The sequence below is a fragment of the Anarrhichthys ocellatus genome, unplaced genomic scaffold, assembly GCF_004355925.1.
Source record: "Anarrhichthys ocellatus isolate YVR2014 unplaced genomic scaffold, GSC_Weel_1.0 scaffold1633, whole genome shotgun sequence".
Classification (NCBI taxonomy): Eukaryota; Metazoa; Chordata; class Actinopteri; order Perciformes; family Anarhichadidae; genus Anarrhichthys; species Anarrhichthys ocellatus.
Window position 1 is genome coordinate 419 of NW_022281607.1, and position 9,897 is coordinate 10,315.

General features: G+C 41.6%; 1 long non-coding RNA gene across 1 annotated transcript; it reads right to left on the bottom strand.

Annotated features, from left to right (window-relative positions):
• Positions 1–611: 611 nt before the first annotated feature.
• Positions 612–9,098, bottom strand: LOC116377750 (uncharacterized). Its single transcript, XR_004212238.1, has 2 exons — positions 8,781–9,098; positions 612–2,443 (listed from the first exon to the last, which is right to left on the bottom strand). It is a non-coding gene; the product is annotated as an uncharacterized LOC116377750 (long non-coding RNA).
• Positions 9,099–9,897: the final 799 nt, after the last annotated feature.

The following is a 9,897-nucleotide window of genomic DNA, read 5'->3' on the forward strand; positions in this document are numbered from 1 at the left end:
ATCTTGAAAGCTTTCTACTGCTCTTGAACTGAAATCAGCTTAAAGGGCAGAAGAGAGGGTTATTGGAAAGGAGTGTAAGAACAGTAAAAAGAGTGTCTGTTTTAGATACCAGGATGTACACGCTGTGGCTGAAAGTGACTGTAGCAGAATGTCCTCTGGGATTTTATCATTGGACGACACACAGAGATCAGGAATGAGACTCGATATGGTATACTGCACAGAGATTGCTTATGGCTACTTGTGTGTGTGTGTGTATGCGTGTGTGTGTACAGCTTCATGACAGATGTCGTCTTAACTGGACTAATGGAAACCACTTCAGCCACTGCCTTTAGCTACACACACACACACACGAGCCCTTCGGTCATGTCTATAAAGCCAGTCCACCTGAAGGTTAACATGAAGAGGCTCATTCCCACACACACACACACACACACACACACACACACACACACACACACACGGCTTTGTTGTCACATTTAATCAACGTAGAGACAAAGAAAATGCTGCCTAAACTAAAGCAAAATAAAACAAAGAGCGTCTTCTTGAACACATTCTGATGTTTCCTGCCACTTTAGAGGAGTATTCTTATCTTAATTTGTCTAAAGTGTCTCTTTAGGAGCTTTGAGGGTGACAAAAATAGCCACAGCAAGGACACTTTAAAGGCACATGCCCCTAAAAAGTCATACTTCCCATTGAAATACTCCACGAAGATTATTTTGGGGCATCTTGTCACGTGTTGTGTAGTTCATAGACGAGGAAGACAAGAGAGGGTATGAAACAGATTCAAGCGAGGACGCCTGGTTACACTTTAACCAACTGAGTCACAAGAATGTCCCGACCATAGCATCATCAAACAGTTGCCGAACATGTGGGACACAGTTCAGTTAGAATAGGAAAACTGGAGATTTACTGCAGATGGGAAATTGAAAACTTGACTGGATGTGGAGGATGTTAAGTCTTTGGAGTTGTGAGTTATTCACAATAGGAAAATAAAATGACAGAACTTGCTTTAAATTAGATTTTGAATGAATGGAGATATGTAGCAAATACACAGCTAATAAACCAAATCAACTTCAAATGACACCTATTCTTTAAAAAACTACAGCTTTATTAATTTCTACCTCATCTACAAACTATCAGGTAAGAACTCTCAGTCGAGTGTGATCTAGTGAGATTAGTGAGAGCAGATGTAGAACCTGCCAAATCCCCTTTTCAAGAACCTGTCCTGCTTAATATGAACCGACAGCATTTCTGCCTCGCTGGGCTTTCATTAGGTCTCTATTATTTTTGTATTAAATCATTTGGGTTTTGGAGCATATCCTGTGTTTGACTCCCACACTCATACAAGAAATCAAAGCTTATTTCTCCGTTTTTGAGGATTAACCAGAATGTGACCTTCACTGTGGATTTATTTGCCTTTGATTTTTTTGTAAATAGACACGTAAACAACATTATATTTGCTTTGATTCTGTCACACAGCAAGGCCTTGTGGGATACCAAAACTCCACAGCTCCACAGTGATGTCTCTGTGAGACCCTGCAGTGTGAAGTGACTGCGGAGTATTTTACCAACCGACCAAAAAACAACTCCCTCATTAACAACCGTCCACTGTGAGTGTTTGTGGGAAAGTGAGAAAGACAAGAGAGGGGGGGGGGGGAGACAGAGGATACGTGTGAGACAGAATGAGCGGGTGTGTCGTTGCCGAAGTGGACAGTTAGAAGAAGAAGTGTGTGGTCGGATGCTGCAGGAACAAAGTTACTCAGAGCTCCCTTTTTATTAAAGACCAGGCTCGACTGAACAAACAGCACCTGGAAACTTCAAACCTCCCGGCAGCTGTCTGACTATACAAAGACAGACAGAGACAGACGAACACAGCAGGGGAGACCCACCGACAAATGGCACGTAGATTACCAGACAGACAGGTCGGCAGGCTCACAAAGACAGACAACTGCAAACCAGTGCAAGAGCGCTTCAAAGGTTTCATCGATTAGAAGCAACTTGGTCAAAATGACTCCCAGGGAGCGAATAGCTGCAGACAAACGTCTGAGAGGCACTGAAACCATTTTGACATTTCATCAAATGGTTCCAGCAAGAACCAAATAGTTCATGGTCCTACAGTCTAAAAATCTCTGCAAACTGCACTTTAATACTGGATTATAAAGGTGTTTGTACACCGTCTTTTAGAATATTACTATGAGCATGAAGTCTAAGTGGGATGGTCGGTGGAAGGCGGGATGATTGTGGATGAGGAAACAATTAGATCACTTCAAAAGGACGTCTACACATCGAAAAGAACTTCAGGTGACAGTTAATGTGAAGACTGTGGGTTTACGATGACAACACTAATGACGATGACGATGACGATGATGGTGACGATGACGGATGAAGCTCAGCTCTTGGCCGGCCACTCGTAACTCACCCTTCTCAGCGCGCCCCATGTGAGCTGGGTCCAACCGAAGCAAAGCAGAGGATAATAAGACAGAGTTAGATGGGAAAGCATGCACAGGTTTATATACACATACAGAAGAAACAAAGAGCTGTGTTCTTTTAGTTTCAGCATATATTTGAAGGACTACCACTTCCCTTTGGTACCAGCTTAATTATGTTCATAGCAACAAGTATCAAAAACTGTCCCGTATCTGACACCAAGCACGTACGTTTCTTAATATATTCGGAACAGTTTATGATCTCAATTCCAATTTTGGATTGTGTTTTTATTCAGGCAGTTACAGAGCGGCGCAGGGATGACGTATTTTTGTAGCATCGCACCAGCTCCCTCGTCAAAAATCCAACGGGATATTTCCATTGGATTATTGCAGAAAATAAAAGGTCTTGTAGCGAACGCATATTGTGGAAAATATCTTGCCTGAATGGCATTGCCTTAAGTTTGATGTAGTTATATGTTAAGGGGTATCATTGTGAAGACAACAACGAAGTTGAAGAAAGACTCAAAAGTAGAGCAAAACCAATGACGTACTATAAAGTAAAGTATAAATAACAAATACATTTTTAATGTACAAATTCTGCTCAGCAGCAGCAACCAAATGCACCGACAGCTTCCGAAATCATACAAAAATAAAAGCAAACATATCTGTATCAAAAAAAAGTAGTGAGGACAATCTGTTGACTTGCACATGTTCCCTAACACAAACTCCAACCTTTAGCCACCCGATGCCTAACCTCAACCCTTCACCTCACGGTGACCCTAAAAATAAGCATTTTCCCAAGACTGTCGTCACCTGCCGCCACTTCTCTCAAACCCTTTCTCCCTTACACACACACACACACACACACACACACACACACACACACACACACACACACACACACACACACACACACACACACACACCAGCCAAGACTATATTTTAAATATCATTATCACCACACAAGACTACACAACTGGTACTGATGCAGCTCACATCTGTGTGTGTGTGGGAAAGAGAGACTGTGTGTGTGTGTGTGTGTGTGTGTGTGTGTGTGTGCGTGTATGCACTGTAATGTAATTAATCAACTGAGAGTGTTGATTACTTAATCTGTCATTAGCCAGCCATGTGTGTAAGTGTGCGTGTGTGTGAGTGTGTGTCTGCGAGGCAGCGGGGTGTTTCTAGGCCCCCTTGTACCGACAGCTGTGACCAGAGCCAAACAGGGCAGAGCGGAGATTGATGATACTGGACTAATACCATCATTCATCAGGGATGTGATATTTCGGGGATGGGGATTTGTTTTGGACGCACTGCCTCCCTTAATTTCCAATGAGACTTTCACACTTTCTTGCATTGCACTTCCTGCTCGCTGACTGAGGATTCACACCAATCACGTAACAGTATCTACATTTCCATCAACCTGTTTTAATGTTAATTTTCCAAACTGTGCATAATCTGCCTGAATGGAAACAACAGAATCTAATGAGGAAAAGTTGAACTGTTGAGTTATCAGCTCGCCTGAGGTGAAAAAGAAGTGAAGACGTAAAAAAGGTTGATGTTGCAGTACCTGCTTCTTCCACTGAAGACTATGTCTTCATGTCATGCTGCTTCTCACTGGGCCTTGTATCTACTCCACCAGAGAGAAAGACTAAAAATAACGGAGTTTTACATGAGCACAACTAGATGGAGGTCCTTGTTCAACAGCATGTTAAACAGCACAGGCTTCATGTGGATCAAAAGGTGCTGCAAAATTTGTTGATTAATCAATTAGTCGGGCTGCAGAGACTTAATCCGCAGATATTTTGATATTTGACTCATTTATTCTAAGCAATAATTCAAAGATTCTCTGGTTTCAGCTTCTCAAATGTAATGATTTGCTACTTTTCTCTGATATATCATTTCTAAATGAATCTTTGTTTTTGTTTTGTTGGACAAAGATTTCCCCTTCAGGCTTTAAGACACGTTTTACCATATTCTCACAGTTTGTACACAACTTATGATTGTTTTCATTACCGATTGTGCTCATTTTTAGGGCTGTCCTCAACCAGTGAAATTCTCAGTCGACTAACAATGTAAAACTGAGTTTCTCCACAAATAATCACACAAACAGCCAATTAGTTGAGTAATCAACTGAGAGGGGGCCGCCCTACTGATTATATTCTGGAGTCATTGTTTAATGTATAAAATTTCAAAAATTGTGAAAAACAATGCCAATCAGTTTCTCAAAGCCCAAGATGACGTCTGAAAAATTGCATGTTTTGTCTTCAATATGGTTCAAAACCTAAAGATATTCTGTTTACAGTTGTGTAAAACTGCAAACCACTGCAACAAAGAGCAAGTGAATGTTTGGCATATTGTTTGAAAAATGGCTACAATCAAAGATTAATCTTGGGTAGCTCAAGTAACTGATTAATTGAAGGTCTATGAAGGCAGGTAAATGAAGCAGCGATGTCACACCATGATGTATCAGAGCTCTGGTTCTTCATTAATAATGTACATATACCATTAATCATCATAAAGATAGACCAATTCAGATGTCTTAATTTGCCAAAAATGGCATTGAACGTCACAACGTTTCTTCTCATGAGTACCAAAGCGTCCTCTTGTGCACAGCGTGGTGTATGGAGTCTGAATCATGTGTCAATCATGTCATGTTCTCACTCTCCCTCATCCTTAACTAAAGGCTAAAGGTTGCACAGTCGCTGTGTCGCTAATCCATTTTTCAACACAAACCTCCAAATTCATTCATCCACATCCATACACACACACACACACACACACTCACACAGTCTAATGACGGATTAGCTAATGAATTCTCTCAACAGATTAATTACGTTTACACACACACTCGCATGCTTGTGTGCGCACAGACTTCATCCCCAAACGACTGAAGATATGAGCCAGTAATTTCAAAGAGATGGGGTTTTTTTTTTAAAAATATATCACTAAATTGAAATCTGTAGAAACAGACAGGCTCTGGTGCAAAAGTGGCGTTTGATTTGAAGAGAAGACATTAAGATGGATGTGAAAGACAGCGGACTGAAGCATTACTTATAAAAGAGAGAATAAACAAAGCGTTCTTTGATTTGGTGCCATGTTACATGGCACGAGTAGAATGAGAAGGCCGTTTCACATGAATGTGAACGAGAGGCAAACATTCCACATGCTCCTCTTTGTACTACTGTACTCCGGAGGGCTTAAAAGCATCGGCCTCCCTCTTTTCTCTTTAAGTGACAGCAACACACATGTGCTCAACAAACAAACACACACACACACACACACACACACACACACACACACACACACACACACACACACACACACACACACAGTGCATGACAGAGAAACACACTCACACACTCCCTCCCTGCTGCCATTTTCACAGTCTCTTGAGTGGAGAAGATGCCCACGGCCAAAAAACCAATGGTTGCATTTCTTTTTACCCCCTCCTCCTCCTCCTCCTCCTCCTCCTCCTCCTCCTCCTCCTCCTTTCACTATCACTCTCTTTTTCTCTCGCCTTTCTGGGGGAAAACACACAATTTTTTTTCAGCTTCCAAATGGAGCCAAAAAGTAATTATAATCAAACCAACTTGGTCCTAATGTTCAAAATACTAAAATAATTTACAATTATAATTAAACCAGCTCAGATGTGGTGTTCAGCAGCAGCGACAGCCTTCTAATTCGTCTGGAGACGCTAATGGAAAACAATTATTTCACTTCATTAAGATTAAAGACGCCCGGAATCTGTGTCACAGCTCGATCAGAGAGGAGACAGATTTAGAAAGTTGTCAAATTAACATAAACTCGGCTACATCCGTTCACATTTATTACACTGGCTGTGTAAGCGATAGGCCAAAACAAAACTGCCGCAAAACAGCGTGATAAGAAGAGACGAGGGAGAGGCAGATTTGAATAAATGCCTTAATTTATAGTTTGACTTTCTAAATGGGGAAAGAAGATAAAGAAGGAAATGAGACAGATTTAGAGGAAAAACCTTCTCAACACAAATTCAAAGTGACTTTGTTCAAATGTGATGGACGGTTTTAAATCAGTGCCACTGATTTCCTCGTCCTTGTCAGTGATTTCAGAGAGCAACGGCTGCTGATGCTGCACCCCAACACACATCTCTCATTATTGGCTTCGGATCTAATGATCACCACTTTTTCCTCAGTGACAGTTCACACTGACAGCAGCCTATTAACCCTATCGGCGTCATCCGTTGTGATCAAATAAAAGTGCTGTCAGTGGCGGAAACGGCTGTTAAATCTTGCATGCATTCTGCCCCCTCTTTGCATCAAATGCAAGGAGAATGTGATGAATCCACCATTGTCTTCTAATTCCTCATCAATTAGGATTCACAGTGTAAACAGAGAATGGGATGGCAATAACCCTTTTACCCCTGGGAATTGGGTCCTCTCATTGCAATCAAACGATCATTTTCCTGCATCTGATTTCCTTAAATTAACACTGTTGCTTGCTTTTATTCAGACATGTATACTTTTTATTTTTTATTCTGCAAAACAACCAACTGCAACTTGTCTTTCCCAACCCCCTTCCCACACTAACGATAGCCCACCTCCACCCTCTGTAAGGCTGCATCAAGTCGCTAGTATTTACTTGCAAATTAACAGCACTTAAATTCCCCAAAGAGGCCTCAAAAGAAATTCCACACATTTGCTACCCAGAGGGCCAAATGGCCACAAGGGAGGGAAAGAAGAGGAGGGGGGGGCAATAAAACGTTCACATATGAAGTGGTAATTAATGAGGAATTTCTATGCAAAACATTAACAAGCCTAAGCGAATGCTGGGGCACAAAACGACGCTCTTATACCATTTCTGGTGATTTCCAGCGCTTCAATGGAGCGCGGTGTGTCCGTTATTACGGTCCTGTATAGTTTGAAGTGTGATTTTGGAGGTGAGCTTTCTAATAGCTGTGTGGGTCTCTCTTTCTCTCTGTGTTTGTGTGCGCGCGTTGGAGTTCAGAGACGAACAAACTGCTGAATGCGTAAATAAAACCCACAGCAGTGCACGCAGACGGAGACGCAGGTACGAGAGAGAGTTTTGCCTGCGCGAGATGCAGAAAAAAAAATGTATACGGACTTTGTTTTTCTCTCTCTCTCTCTCTCTCTCTCTCTCTCTCTCTCTCTCTCGATCGAGCGCATAACGGACGAAACGGGAGCAGAGACACTTTGCAAAGCGGGTCACTGTTTAAACTAAAGTCCAAGAGAAAAGGTCCCATGCATCCACTGATAATTTTATTGAAGAGTGTTAATGTCATGGTCGTGCACAGGGTTGCATGTAGTTTAACTAGGACTATTTTTGAGTTTAGGTTCATGCCCTCCGCATTGCTGGCAGCCCATAAAAAAATCACATCTGACATCATAAATCTTCACAGGTTCAGATTGTATAAAAGATCGGAATAAACACTCCTCTTGATCTCTCCCTTAAGTTAAACAACGCGGCGCAAAAAAAGAAAAATACATGCGATCAAACAGGCAATCGGCGTATAGGCGATATTCCCTCAACCATTAGGTTTTATTGCATTCAGCGCGAATAAAGTTGGAGCAGAAGAGGATCATTTGGTTTGCAAAAGAGCCAAAATGCGAACCGACCATCGCCTCGTACAGAAGAGCCAACAGTCCTCTCTGAAGACTTTAAACACACCACAGACTACAGAGAACCACACCGACCAGATCACTGTGAAAAGCGTGCATAGTATAAGTCATCACCGGGACAGTAACTGTGGATATTGTAGTTATTAGTGGGCGATCTCCGTAACTTTTTTTTTCCTCCATTCGCGCGCCGCTCGCGAGGCGGCGGCACGGCACGGAACGGAACGGTGTTTACTATCGCTACACAAGCGCCCCACTCTGCTTCTAATGCACGCTGTATTCATGTTTGCAAGAAATATTGTTAATTAGTTTGAAACCTTGAAGATAAGAGTTCACAACCAAACTATTGGGTCGTTATGCGGAAGCAGAAACCGACCTACTTGTCAAACAGGCTGAGTTCAAACAAGAGCCGACTGTCTCACAGAAGCTTTTAAAGAACCTACGACACGCAAGAAAAACCTTTCGCATTATAGCAAGCAGTGGCAAAAAAAAGAAGCTCATTCACTCCACGAATCCTGAATGTTTCGCATCAGAGGGTTGTTGTTGTTTTTTGCCACAAAGCGATAAAATAGACACGACGGTACATTTTCAACACGGAACCTAACTTTTCTCCTGCACCTAAACACACCTGTCCAACAGATTCATACGCTTACACGGATGGAGAAAAAACGAGAAAAATAGTCCAAACTTTCCAAACAGGAAACACCATTAACTGCCTTATTTTCCCCGTGTTCGTCCTTACCTGTCGGTATCTGGCCGGAGACGTTACCAACTGCCGAAAGGAGAAACAGGAGTCCCAGGAATACGGAGAAAAGTGTATCCATGTTTTAAAACGTGGCCGCGTTTGAGTCTATAACAGTTTTCTCCCCCCGGAAAAAGTTCTTTCCTGCGAGTTCTCTCCCTCTTCTCCTCCGTCTTCAGTCTTCTTTAATTCTCTCTTTTTTTTCGTGGGTTATTATTCCTCCTGTTGTTGTGGATTCAGCCGCTCCATTCTCTCCTTTCTCCGGTTTCTCTCTTTTCGCTTCCTACGGGCTCTCGCGGACACTACACTTTGTTTCACGCGGAGTGAGGGAGCGCGAGCGAGCGAGAGAGAGAGAGGCACAGCGAGCGAGCGCAGCAGAGAAAGTGCCTGACGTCACGAGGCACGAGTTAATTGGAAAAAAACACAAATTAAAAGAAACAATGTAGCAAAACACGTATTTCTTGAAGTGAAGTGGGTATTGTTTCAATGTTGCATTTATTTGTATTATTGTGTCACTTAATTATTATGTCATGTTTCACATTAATATGGAATTCTTTCTTATTTTTTTCCATAAATCGCACATAACTGTAATCACAACCACCACTTAACGTTTGACAGCAAATCTAAATTTTATGGGGCAAGAGTATTGTTTGTCATATTTATTTTATCGTTCTCACCATTACAGTTAATGTACTCTGTGGTACTTGAGGTACCTGCTCTTAACCTGGGCATTCCCAATGATGTTTGTTTGTTAGATTGTTAGATTTAAATACAAGTAAAAAATAAGCTTTACCGTGACAACAATGTCAACGCATCAATAATAATGATCTACTAATTAAATATACATAATGATAAAACATTCTGAAACAGGCCATTCTACATGATGAGTACTTTTTTGTTACTTTGAGTACATTTTCAGGTCATACTTTTGTATTCCTACCAAGGTAAAGTTTTTGAGTTCTGGGCTTTCACTTGTAATGGAGTATTTTTTTCTTATGTTGTGTTGTTACTTTAACTTAAAAGTGCTAAATTTAATATTTAGAGCATTAATGATGCAGGAAACAACTATTTCTCTCTCTCTCTCTCTCTCTCTCTCTCTCTCTCTCTCTCTCTCTCT